This window comes from Coregonus clupeaformis, chromosome 23, assembly GCF_020615455.1.
Source record: "Coregonus clupeaformis isolate EN_2021a chromosome 23, ASM2061545v1, whole genome shotgun sequence".
Lineage (NCBI taxonomy): Eukaryota > Metazoa > Chordata > Actinopteri > Salmoniformes > Salmonidae > Coregonus > Coregonus clupeaformis.
This window is the reverse complement of record NC_059214.1, coordinates 32,289,471-32,301,753: the sequence shown is the minus strand read 5'-3', so window position 1 is coordinate 32,301,753 and position 12,283 is coordinate 32,289,471. Positions and strand designations below refer to the sequence as shown.

At 39.1% G+C, this 12,283-nt stretch overlaps 1 long non-coding RNA gene across 2 annotated transcripts in view; it reads left to right on the top strand.

Moving 5' to 3' along the window:
- The window catches only part of LOC123481751, a 254,496-nt gene that overhangs the window by 217,281 nt on the left and 24,932 nt on the right, over positions 1–12,283 (top strand). The window lies entirely within an intron of this gene.

Below are 12,283 nucleotides of genomic sequence, written 5' to 3'. Positions count from 1 at the left end.
CAAAAATCCAGAAAATCACATTGTATGATTTTTAAGTAATTCATTTGCATTTTATTGCATGACATAAGTATTTGATCACCTACCAACCAGTAAGAATTCCGGCTCTCACAGACCTGTTAGTTTTTCTTTAAGAAGCCCTCCTGTTCTCCACTCATTACCTGTATTAACTGCACCTGTTTGAACTCGTTACCTGTATAAAAGACACCTGTCCACACACTCAATCAAACAGACTCAAACCTCTCCACAATGGCCAAGACCAGAGAGCTGTGTAAGGACATCAGGGATAAAATTGTAGACCTGCACAAGGCTGGGATGGGCTACAGGACAATAGGCAAGCAGCTTGGTGAGAAGGCAACAACTGTTGGCGCAATTATTAGAAAATGGAAGAAGTTCAAGATGACGGTCAATCACCCTCGGTCTGGGGCTCCATGCAAGATCTCACCTCGTGGGGCATCAATGATCATGAGGAAGGTGAGGGATCAGCCCAGAACTACACTGCAGGACCTTGTCAATGACCTGAAGAGAGCTGGGACCACAGTCTCAAAGAAAACCATTAGTAACACACTACGCCGTCATGGATTAAGGTCCCCCTGCTCAAGCCAGCGCATGTCCAGGCCCGTCTGAAGTTTGCCAATGACCATCTGGATGATCCAGAGGAGGAATGGGAGAAGGTCATGTGGTCTGATGAGACAAAAATAGAGCTTTTTGGTCTAAACTCCACTCGCCGTGTTTGGAGGAAGAAGAAGGATGAGTACAACCCCAAGAACACCATCCCAACCGTGAAGCATGGAGGTGGAAACATTATTCTTTGGGGATGCTTTTCTGCAAAGGGGACAGGACGACTGTACCGTATTGAGGGGAGGATGGATGGGGCCATGTATCGCGAGAAAGTCCGCCGTATTGCCCAGCGACAGCCCCGAAACCTGAAGGATCTGGAGAAGATCTGTATGGAGGAGTGGGCCAAAATCCCTGCTGCAGTGTGTGCAAACCTGGTCAAGACCTACAGGAAGCGAACGATCTCTGTAATTGCAAACAAAGGTTTCTGTACGAAATATTAAGTTCTGCTTTTCTGATGTATCAAATACTTATGTCATGCAATAAAATGCAAATGAATTACTTAAATATCATACAATGTGATTTTCTGGATTTTTGTTTTAGATTCCATCTCTCACAGTTGAAGTGTACCTATGATAAAAATTACAGACCTCTACATGCTTTGTAAGTAGGAAAACCTGCAAAATCGGCAATGTATCAAATACTTATTCTCCCCACTGTATATATATATACACATACACACATACATACACATAAACATATACATATACACACATACACACACACATACATACCCACATACATACATACATACATACATACATACACATACATATCCTTTAAAAAAATATATATATTCCCCTTCATTACTTTCCAGCCCTGCCACCCTTTCCCCACTTGGAGTAAACTAGTGAACAAGAACGCCTAGGCCTCTACTTCCAGCCCATACCCACTATCTACATTTTATGGACACAGTCAATTTTACAATAATTACATTTTGTTTGTTCTTTCTCCTGAACTTCTTCTACTCTCAACCTCTCCGATCATTTTCATGATGTCCATCCGGTTTGCTTCTATATACCATATCTTTCTAACTGTGCTCCTTCACAAAAGCTCCCAACCTACAACCCATACACTTATTCAGGACACAGCGTGCCTACATTATTAGTTATCTTGTTATTGTTTGTTGTTAGTTGTTATTAGTCCCATCCTTCAATTCCATTCAACTCCTCCCATCTATCTTTTAACACCATCCATATAGGATTTCTATTTGCCATATATACACTACTCAAAAAAATAAAGGGAACACTAAAATAACACATCCTAGATCTGAATGAATGAAATAATCTTATTAAATACTTTTTTCTTTACATAGTTGAATGTGCTGACAACAAAATCACACAAAAATTATCAATGGAAATCAAATGTATCAACCCATGGAGGTCTGGATTTGGAGTCACCCTCAAAATTAAAGTGGAAAACCACACTACAGGCTGATCCAACTTTGATGTAATGTCCTTAAAACAAGTCAAAATGAGGCTCAGTAGTGTGTGTGGCCTCCACGTGCCTGTATGACCTCCCTACAATGCCTGGGCATGCTCCTGATGAGGTGGCGGATGGTCTCCTGAGGGATCTCCTCCCAGACCTGGACTAAAGCATCCGCCAACTCCTGGACAGTCTGTGGTGCAACGTGGCGTTGGTGGATGGAGCGAGACATGATGTCCCAGATGTGCTCAATTGGATTCAGGTCTGGGAACGGGCGGGCCAGTCCATAGCATCAATGCCTTCCTCTTGCAGGAACTGCTGACACACTCCAGCCACATGAGGTCTAGCATTGTCTTGCATTAGGAGGAACCCAGGGCCAACCGCACCAGCATATGGTCTCACAAGGGGTCTGAGGATCTCATCTCGGTACCTAATGGCAGTCAGGCTACCTCTGGCGAGCACATGGAGGGCTGTGCGGCCCCCAAAGAAATGCCACCCCACACCATGACTGACCCACCGCCAAACCGGTCATGCTGGAGGATGTTGCAGGCAGCAGAACGTTCTCCACGGCGTCTCCAGATTCTGTCACGTCTGTCACATGTGCTCAGTGTGAACCTGCTTTCATCTGTGAAAAGCACAGGGCGCCAGTGGCGAATTTGCCAATCTTGGTGTTCTCTGGCAAATGCCAAACGTCCTGCACGGTATTGGGCTGTAAGCACAACCCCCACCTGTGGACGTCGGGCCCTCATACCACCCTCATGGAGTCTGTTTCTGACCGTTTGAGCAGACACATGCACATTTGTGGCCTACTGGAGGTCATTTTGCAGGGCTCTGGCAGTGCTCCTCCTGCTCCTCCTTACACAAAGGCGGAGGTAGCAGTCCTGCTGCTGGGTTGTTGCCCTCCTACGGCCTCCTCCAAGTCTCCTGATGTACTGGCCTGTCTCCTGGTAGCGCCTCCATGCTCTGGACACTACGTTGACAGACACAGCAAACCTTCTTGCCACAGCTCGCATTGATGTGCCATCCTGGATGAGCTGCACTACCTGAGCCACTTGTGTGGGTTGTAGACTCCGTCTCATGCTACCACTAGAGTGAAAGCACCGCCAGCATTCAAAAGTGACCAAAACATCAGCCAGGAAGCATAGGAACTGAGAAGTGGTTTGTGGTCACCACCTGCAAAACCAGTCCTTTATTGGGGGTGTCTTGCTAATTGCCTATAATTTCCACCTGTTGTCTATTCCATTTGCACAACAACATGTGAAATTTATTGTCAATCAGTGTTGCTTCCTAAGTGGACAGTTTGATTTCACAGAAGTGTGATTGACTTGGAGTTACATTGTGTTGTTTAAGTGTTCCCTTTATTTTTTTGAGCAGTGTATTTCAACTGTACTGTGATGTCTTACAAAAGTTCTGAACCTTTCTATTCTCATTGTTTCTACAGATTGTGAATTGAAAATAAACATTTTTGATAATAGTATTATTATGTTATTGATCGATTGACTATGACTTTTCAGATCACCCAGTAGTGCTATCTGCAGGGTTAGCTCCGGGTAAATATTGCAATCCTTTAGCCATTCCTGGACCTGTGTCCAAAAACAAGCTACAAATGGACAGTACCAAAACAAATGATCTAATGATTCTGTCTCTACGCAGCAAAATCTGCAGAGCTGGGAAGATTGTATCCCCCATATAAATAACATTATATTGGTAGCAAGAATTTTATATAATATTTTCAATTGAAAGATTCTAAGTTTTGAATCCGGTGTTGTTTTGCGTATCAGTTCATAAACACTATGCCATGGGATCGGTACGTCAAAAATCTCTTCCCAACTATTTTGCAATCTATATGTGACGGCTGTCAATACTTTGGTCCTTAATGAAACTGATATACTTTTTTATTTATCACAGTTTTCCTTAACCAATTATGTTCTTTAATGCAAGGCCGACAGACAAGTTCTTTACATTCTCCTCCTTCCACTTTCCTCTTCCATTTTTGCGGTAAGGCTGCAATTATTTGGTTGTAATTTTGGGTAGAGCAGACATTTCCATATGTTTTGTTAGCTGCATGTGCAACATAACTCCACCAGTCCTACCCATGATATCATTTACAAAGATTATACCTTTTTTAAACATTTTGTCAAAAAAAAAGGTTTTTTGTCAATTTGTATATTTGAGTTTAACCACAATATTTGTTGCATTATTTGTTCTGTAGTTTCTGGAGGATTAAATTGAAATTGCAACCAACTTTCTATGGCTTGTTTTAGAAATAGTGATATCTGAGAGATTATTTCCTTTTCAAATAACTGAAAGTGAGTGTTTGTAATCTGAATAAAGGGAAAAAGGCCATCCTTGAATATTGGGTGAGACAATCTTACTAATTTGCTAGAGAACCAGTTCGGATTTAAGTATAACTTTTGTATGACTGAAGCTTTTAGTGATAGGTCTAATGCTTTAATATTTAATCATTTCTGTCCTCCGAATTCATATTCATTATATAAATAGGCCCGTTTAATTTTGTCTGGCTTGCCGTTCCAAATAAAATTGAATATATTTTTCTCATATAATTTCAAAAACTGTTCGCTAGGCGTAGGCAAGACCATAAGCAAATAGGTAAACTGGGATAATGCTAAAGACTTAATCAGGGTGATTTTTCCACAAATTGACAGGCACCCACCTTTCCATGGTAGCAAGATCTTATCTATTTTTGCTAACTTTCTATTATAATTTATTGAAGTGAGATCATTTATTTCCTTTGGGATATGTATTCCGAGTATATCCACATCACCATCAGACCATTTTATTGGTAAACTACATGGCAATGTACATTTTTTATATTTTATTGATCCAATACGTAATATAGTACATTTGTCATAATTTGGTTGTAATCCAGAGAGGTTAGAAAATGTATCTAGATCCTCTATGAGGCTGTGGAGTGATTCTAGTTGTGGATTTAAAAGAAAACATGAATCATCAGCGTACAATGACACCTTTGTTTTTAAGCCCTGGATTTCTAATCCCCTGATATTATTGTTGGATCTGATTTTAATAGCTAACATCTCGATGGCCACAATAAATAGATATGCCAATAGTGGACAACCTTGTTTCACTCTTGACAGTTTAAAACTTTCTGAGAAATAGCCATTATATACTATTTTACACCTAGGGTTACTATACATGATTTTGACCCATTTTATAAGAGATTCACCAAAATTGAAATGCTCCAGGCATTTATATATAAACCCCAGTCGTACTTTATCAAATGCCTTTTCGAAGTCTGCTATGAATAGCAGGCCTGGTTTCTCAGATTTTCCATAATGTTCTATTGTTTCCAATACTTGCCTTATATTATCTCCAATGTATCTTCCATGTAAAAAACCTGTCTGATTAGAATGAATAATATCCGACAATACCTTTTTAATTCTATGTGCTATACATTTTGCTATAATTTTTGCATCACAACACTGAAGTGTAAGGGGCCTCCAATTTTTTAAATGGACTGGATCTTTATATTTTCCACTTGTATCCTGTTTCAGTAATAATGAGATCAGACCTTCTTCTTGAGTGTCAGATAATCTACCATTTACATAGGAGTGGTTAAAACATGCTAATAACGGTCCTCTTAGTATATCAAAAAAGGTTTGGTATACTTCGACTGGTATGCCATCCAACCCTGGAGTTTTCCCGGACTTAAAGTCTTTAATTGCATCCAGAAGTTCCTCCTCTGTAATTTCACCTTCACATTAGTATTTTTGTTTGGCTGTTAATTTTACATTATCAATAGAAAAAAAAATCTACAATTAGCTTCAGTTTGAGGAGATGGAGGCGACTGAAACGAAAACATATGCTTAAAGTACCTTGTTTCCTCCTTCAAAATATAATTTGGTGAATCGTGGGTTCCTCCATCAATTGTAACCAGTTTCATTAAATTATTTTTGGTAGCATTCCTATGTTAAAGATAAAAAAATAATTTGGTGCATTTTTCCCCATATTCCATCCAGTTTGCTTTATTTTTATAATATATTACACTTGATCTTTCTTGAATAAGTTTCTCCATTTCTTTTTGTTTTTCCTCTAATTTATTCTGAGCCTCTATGTTACATTTTTTTATATATATTTTTTATTGCCATCTATCTGATCTGTTAGACTTTCTATTTCCTTTGTTAGTATAAACTTTTTTGACCTAAATTGCTTTTGTTTTCCAGATGAATACTGAATTGCATGGCCTCTAAAGGCACATTTAAAGGTGTCCCATACAATAAGGGGATTTGCTGTACCTATGTTATGTCGGAAAAAGTCAGTTATAAATTTTCATCCAATAGGCTTTGATTAAATTTCCAATATCCTCGCCCACGTGGAAATTCAGTAAGAGTAATGTATATGCCAATTATATGATGGTCCGACCGCATTCTGTCCCCTATCAACACTTTTTTAACTTTAGGTGCCAACGAGAATGAGATAAGAAAGTAGTCAAGACGACGAGCTTGATTGAGTCTCCGCCATGTATACCTCACTAGATCAGGATATTTAAGCCTCCATATATCTACTAGTTCTAATGTATCCATGTCATCGTGGTCCTCTGTAGCTCAGCTGGTAGAGCACGGCGCTTGTAACGCCAAGGTAGTGGGTTCGATCCCCGGGACCAGCCGTATACAAAAAATGTATGCACGCATGACTGTAAGTCGCTTTGGATAAAAGCGTCTGCAAAATGGCATATTATTTACATTCACGATTTCCTTATGAGCATGTAGGTGATTGTTTGTGGTGTGATTTCCTTTACGGTCCATTGAGCTATTTAAAACAGTATTATAATCCCCCACCATAATAATATTGTCTTGAATTGCTTGCAGGGTTAATAATTTATTATATATATTGTCAAAGAAGTGTGGATCATCATTATTTGGTCCGTAAATGTTAATGAGCCATATCTGTTTATTGTCCAATAACATATTTAAAATAATCCATCTACCTTGCGTATCTATTTGGACAATTTGCAAATTCGGATCGAAATTACTATTAATTAATATCATCACCCCTTTTGAATTTGTTTGCCCATGGGAGAAGTATATTTTGCCCCCCCCCCCCATTCCTTTTTCCACGCAACTTCATCTAGAATTGTTGAATGAGTTTCCTGTAAACAATAGATATTATGTTCCTTCTCTTTCAGCCATGTAAATATTGTTCTTCTTTTGTTATTATCAGCTAAGCCATTACAATTATAACTGGCTATACTTGATATTTGCATTGCTACTAAGTATCCCTTCAATTGTTCTCCACTAATTCCCCCGTTAAAGCCCCTCCCCATCCCAAGTTGAGCCGTCATCCCAGTGATAGGCATCCCACCCACATCCCTCCGGATCGCTAGGGCCCCGAGAGGCCAGGACCCATCCATCGAAAACAGCACACAGTGCCACGCACAAAACAGAAGCAGATTAACCGCCAAAAGCATTTCCAATGCTTTCACCTCTATATATAACTATTTAAAAATATATATCTATTCAAATATCTTGCATATCTTATTTTCCATCAATATCAATTAATATGCGTAATAATGTTGGCAGTTCATACGTAGGATTTTAACATATAACCCGGATTGCCATTGTATTACATTTAATTTATTGCCAATAAATTATTATCCTAGCAAATAAATACCCCCCCCCCAACATCCCCACCCCCCACACAACAGATGCCGGACAAACACACACGCACATACTCACATACTCCAACACACTCAACCACCCTCCTCCACAATCCACCATAAAATCAGATACTCAACGGTTGTCATATCCCAGAGCCCAACTCAAGAAAGGACCTGATTACTCCATGGGCTCGCCAGTATTATAATAATGATGTTACCTAGCAATGACTAACCTTCATGTGAATTCACCTACCTCATTTAGACCTTACTTTATGGATGTAAATGAGGAGTATGGGTGTAAACCTACTCTCTCCTCTGGCCATGGAATCACAGTCAAACTGACAATAAGAATAAAACCATAAAACAAAAAATAGCTGCAAGCATCCATGGCGGGGTTCAAGCCCTATGGCCCCACAGCGCCACCATCAGGAAAAAATTGACTCATTGCCCTTGGATGAGCAACATCTGTACCACTTAACATGCCTGCGAAATATCAGAACTCAAAATCAAACAGATTATGCATTATGCTTTTGATGGATTTTGGACCATTTCTAATGACGTTGACTACTTTAAACATCTTCTCCAGAACGGACTAAAATAAAACCAAACACTAGCTGGGTTTCCATCCAATTGGCGACAGATTTTCATGTGAATATTCTAAAATCTGCATTAAAACAACATGCGCTTTTTCCCACCAGAGACGTGTTTCCATCAAATTGACTTGATAAAAATTACTTTTGCGGCTAAATTCCATCTACCGAATAAATGTGTGCATGTTAATGGGTTTCCGTCACATTTTCAACTCTACTGAATGTTTTGTCACAACAAATGTTGCATCAAATAGCAGCCAAGCACCAGAATAAGACACTTGATATTTATTGGAATGGCGCATCAAGCTCATCACCGTGCACTTTCACCACCCTGTGAAGTTATCATAACTTATTTCATCTGTAGCCTAATAAACGTCATGCTTTCCTAAGTCGTAGTGTGAGGACCACACAACACATCATCACGTGACTCCAAGTTTACTTCGATATGATGGTTATTACATCAATATTTGCTATTAAAGGTGTTTCCACTGACATTTCTTTCATAATTAATTTGACCGACAAAAAAACATACTTTGTTTTGTCGACATTTGTGATGTTTAAATCAGGCCTGTCATAAAAAATTTTATCCGACATTTACTTTACTAGAATAAAGAGGTTGGATGGAAACTTGGTTATTGTCTTTCTAATGATGTAATATACTTTCATGCATTTAAATACTGTCACACATTGGTGGTTGTGCATGTCAAGAAAGTGTAGAACAGTGTTGCAGACAGTGCCACCCGTGTTATATTGTGTTGCATTAAGGGTTAATGATTAAAAGCAAGCAGTCAGTCATCTCTCAACACAACTTGTTGAATATATAAGCAATAGTTTCATATATTCTACCCTTGTCAACATTGGAGTTTATTTAATGCATTGGATTGATATCATCAGAGAGAGGGGTCCCAAGTCATACAGATTCTGGCCTGTTGTCTTTCACTTTGTTTTTCTTAAAGAAAAGAAATAACTTTGTCCCATCATTCTTATTTGTTTGTTTTGAGGCCTACAGGTTTCATCACCAATAGTTTGCGGTAGAGGCTTTCAATGAAGCAGCACACAGCACATTTGGGTTTTTGCCCTAGGGCAAAAAGAGGCAGAGGAGGTCTAAAAGAGAGAGAGTGAGGAAGAGGGTCAGCTTGAGTCGGTTAAAAATTTAGGAAAAAAGGGAGATGGTTTGTTAAAGAAGAATGGTAGAAAGTGTACGCTGGATCGAAGTTCAATCAACGTTGTTTCAATGTAATCAATGTAATCAACTGTTGTTTTGAGGATGAAATTTCAACCACAGGATTATGTCATCATGGTAACCAAATTTCAACATAGACAAACATTGTATAAAATATTTTACATTTGCAGAGTTGTGGACTCGAGTCATATGACTTGGACTCGAATCTGACTCCAGTCACAAATTTGAGAAATAACTTTGTCCCATCATTCTTATGTGTTTGTTTTGTAGCCTACAGGTTTCATCACCAGTAGATGGCGGTAGAGGCTTTCAGTGAGGCAGCACACAGCCTACTAAAAAAAATCCCACTTGGCACAAACTGGTTGAATCAACGTTTTTGAATGTAATTTGTCAATGTATTGTGACATGGAAAATACATTGGATTTGAAAAAAGTCATCAACTGTTGTTTTGAGGGTGAAATTTCAACCATTGGATTATGTCATCATGGTAACCAAATTTTAAAAAAATAGACAAACCTTGCATAAAATATGTTGAATTTGCAGAGTTGTGGACTCGAGTCACATGACTTGGACTCGAGTCTGACTCCAGTCACAAATTTGATGACTTGAGACTCGACTTGATATAAAATAAAATAACTTGAGACTTGACTTGGACTTGGAGCCTCAAGACTCGGAACATGACTTTGACTTGAGAGTGATGACTTGAAATGATCTGGCCAGGTTTTGTAATGTTTTGTCACTCATTTTGTGGCACAGAGTCTACGTGGGTTACTCTATAAGCAGTCAGAAACAGTAGCCACAGCATCGCCCTTGCAAAAAAACCTGCAACAGATTGGCTAGTGAAACGCACACTCGGCCCTATGATTGGACCAGTACACTGTCAATCAACACAGGTCAGGTGAGCTAGCAAACATATTGCTGATTTGCAGTACAGTTATAGAGTACCTCAGTATGAGTCATAATAACCATAAAATCTAATGGTCAAACCACCATTGTTCACCATTCATTTTTCCCATAAGGGATTTTAGAAACACTTAAAATAGGGGCTGTGTTTCATGTAGGCTTACCCTGGCGTGACATTCCATAACCCTGTAAATCTCTCTCGGACAAGGTGACTTTCATCAATATATTTGCTGCCCCCCCCCCCCACACACACACATACACAAAAAAAATGAAATGCTAATTAGCTGCTAATGTGGCTATCATACAGAACTACAAATGCCACGATGCTCTGGATGAAACTGCCGAATCGAGGCAAAGGTAAGAATCTCTAATGTTAACTACATTTATTAATAAATAAATTGCTACATTTACTTAAATTGACAATTCTGTGATCTGTCTTGGGCAAGTTTTACATTTACACAGTACCTGTTAGCAAATGTGTCGGCTAAAGATGACTTGCAGGAGCTTGCAGGGATTTGTAGTCTTGGAATTTTTTGTTAAAATTAATTATTACTGTGGCAAAGAAGCACCATAGGCGCGGCTTTCCACTTGCGCTCTCCAAACTCCCAACAGTGGAGAGTGCTTTTTTCTCTTGTTGAAATGTTTGCTGTTGCTTTCATACATTTGAATGCATATTTGGTAAATCTATATTCTGTATAATACTACAATAATTGCTAGCGTTTCATCATTCCATCCCCTGCACCGTTTATTGCAACACTTAGACATTTCTGTTATCTGTTTCATGTGTAGTAGGCCTACGATAAATTTTCATTTAGCAAACCATTTCTATCCCTGCTCTGAGTGGGCAACTTGACTTACTTTTAGAATACAGGACTTGGACTTGACTGGTCTTGAAACATTCTACTTGTGACTCGACATGACACTTGGACCTTGTGACTTGAGACTTGCTTGTGACTCGAATAATAGTGATATTGTGCACATGAAACGTTCGCTAGACTCATGAGGTAGAAGTTCTGTTTACTCAATATATGGTTTCCTTTGTTCATATTATGTCGGAGTTCCATGTGTCTGTGTCCTACGTCTCTGGCATTTTTTTTTGTGTGCGTAATAGCAGGATGGGAACCTCAGTGCGCATATAAATAGGCTATGTGGCCTGCGCTACACGCTTTGTAGTCAGAACGTTGAATAAGAGAAAATTATTGTTCCAATACATGGTGTTGAAATATCGTTAATAATCATAAAGTCTGATGGATGTGAAAATTGCCTTTTACATTGTAGAACCAGTTCATTGGTTGTAATTGCCAATTGGGTAATTGTATGGTCCGGCTGGGTCAAGTGTTTATATTATGTACCTGTTTGAGCTACTGTAAGACAGATTTGAGTTAGTTTCTCAAGGGGAGGCTGTGCAGTCTTGCCCTCTACCTGTGTCCATTCAGATAGGCAGGGTAAGCCTGATACATAGGCTATTTCTTTTGGGCTATTGCCAATGTACAGTATATTTGGTAAATCATACTTTTGTATGATATGGCTCTTTCACCATTGGATCACCAATATCTGTAAAGACATCTACACTCTGAGCATTTCAACCTGCCTTGCTTTCTGCTGATTTCATGCCCTTACGACTGCTACAAGGTCGCTATTTTACAATTAGCCTACATCAAAATGTGTTGTAGACAAAATAATAAAAAGGGCTGTCTGATAGCTTCAATAAATAGACAAAGATTTGTAGTTGAACAACATTTTTACATTTACATTTTAGTCATTTAGCAGACGCTCTTATCCAGAGCGACTTACAGGAGCAATTAGGGTTAAGTGCCTTGCTCAAGGGCACATTTACGTCATTTAGCAGACGCTCTTATCCAGAGCGACTCACAAATTGGTGCATTCACCCTATAGCCAGTGGGATAACCACTTTACAATTTGGGGGGTAGA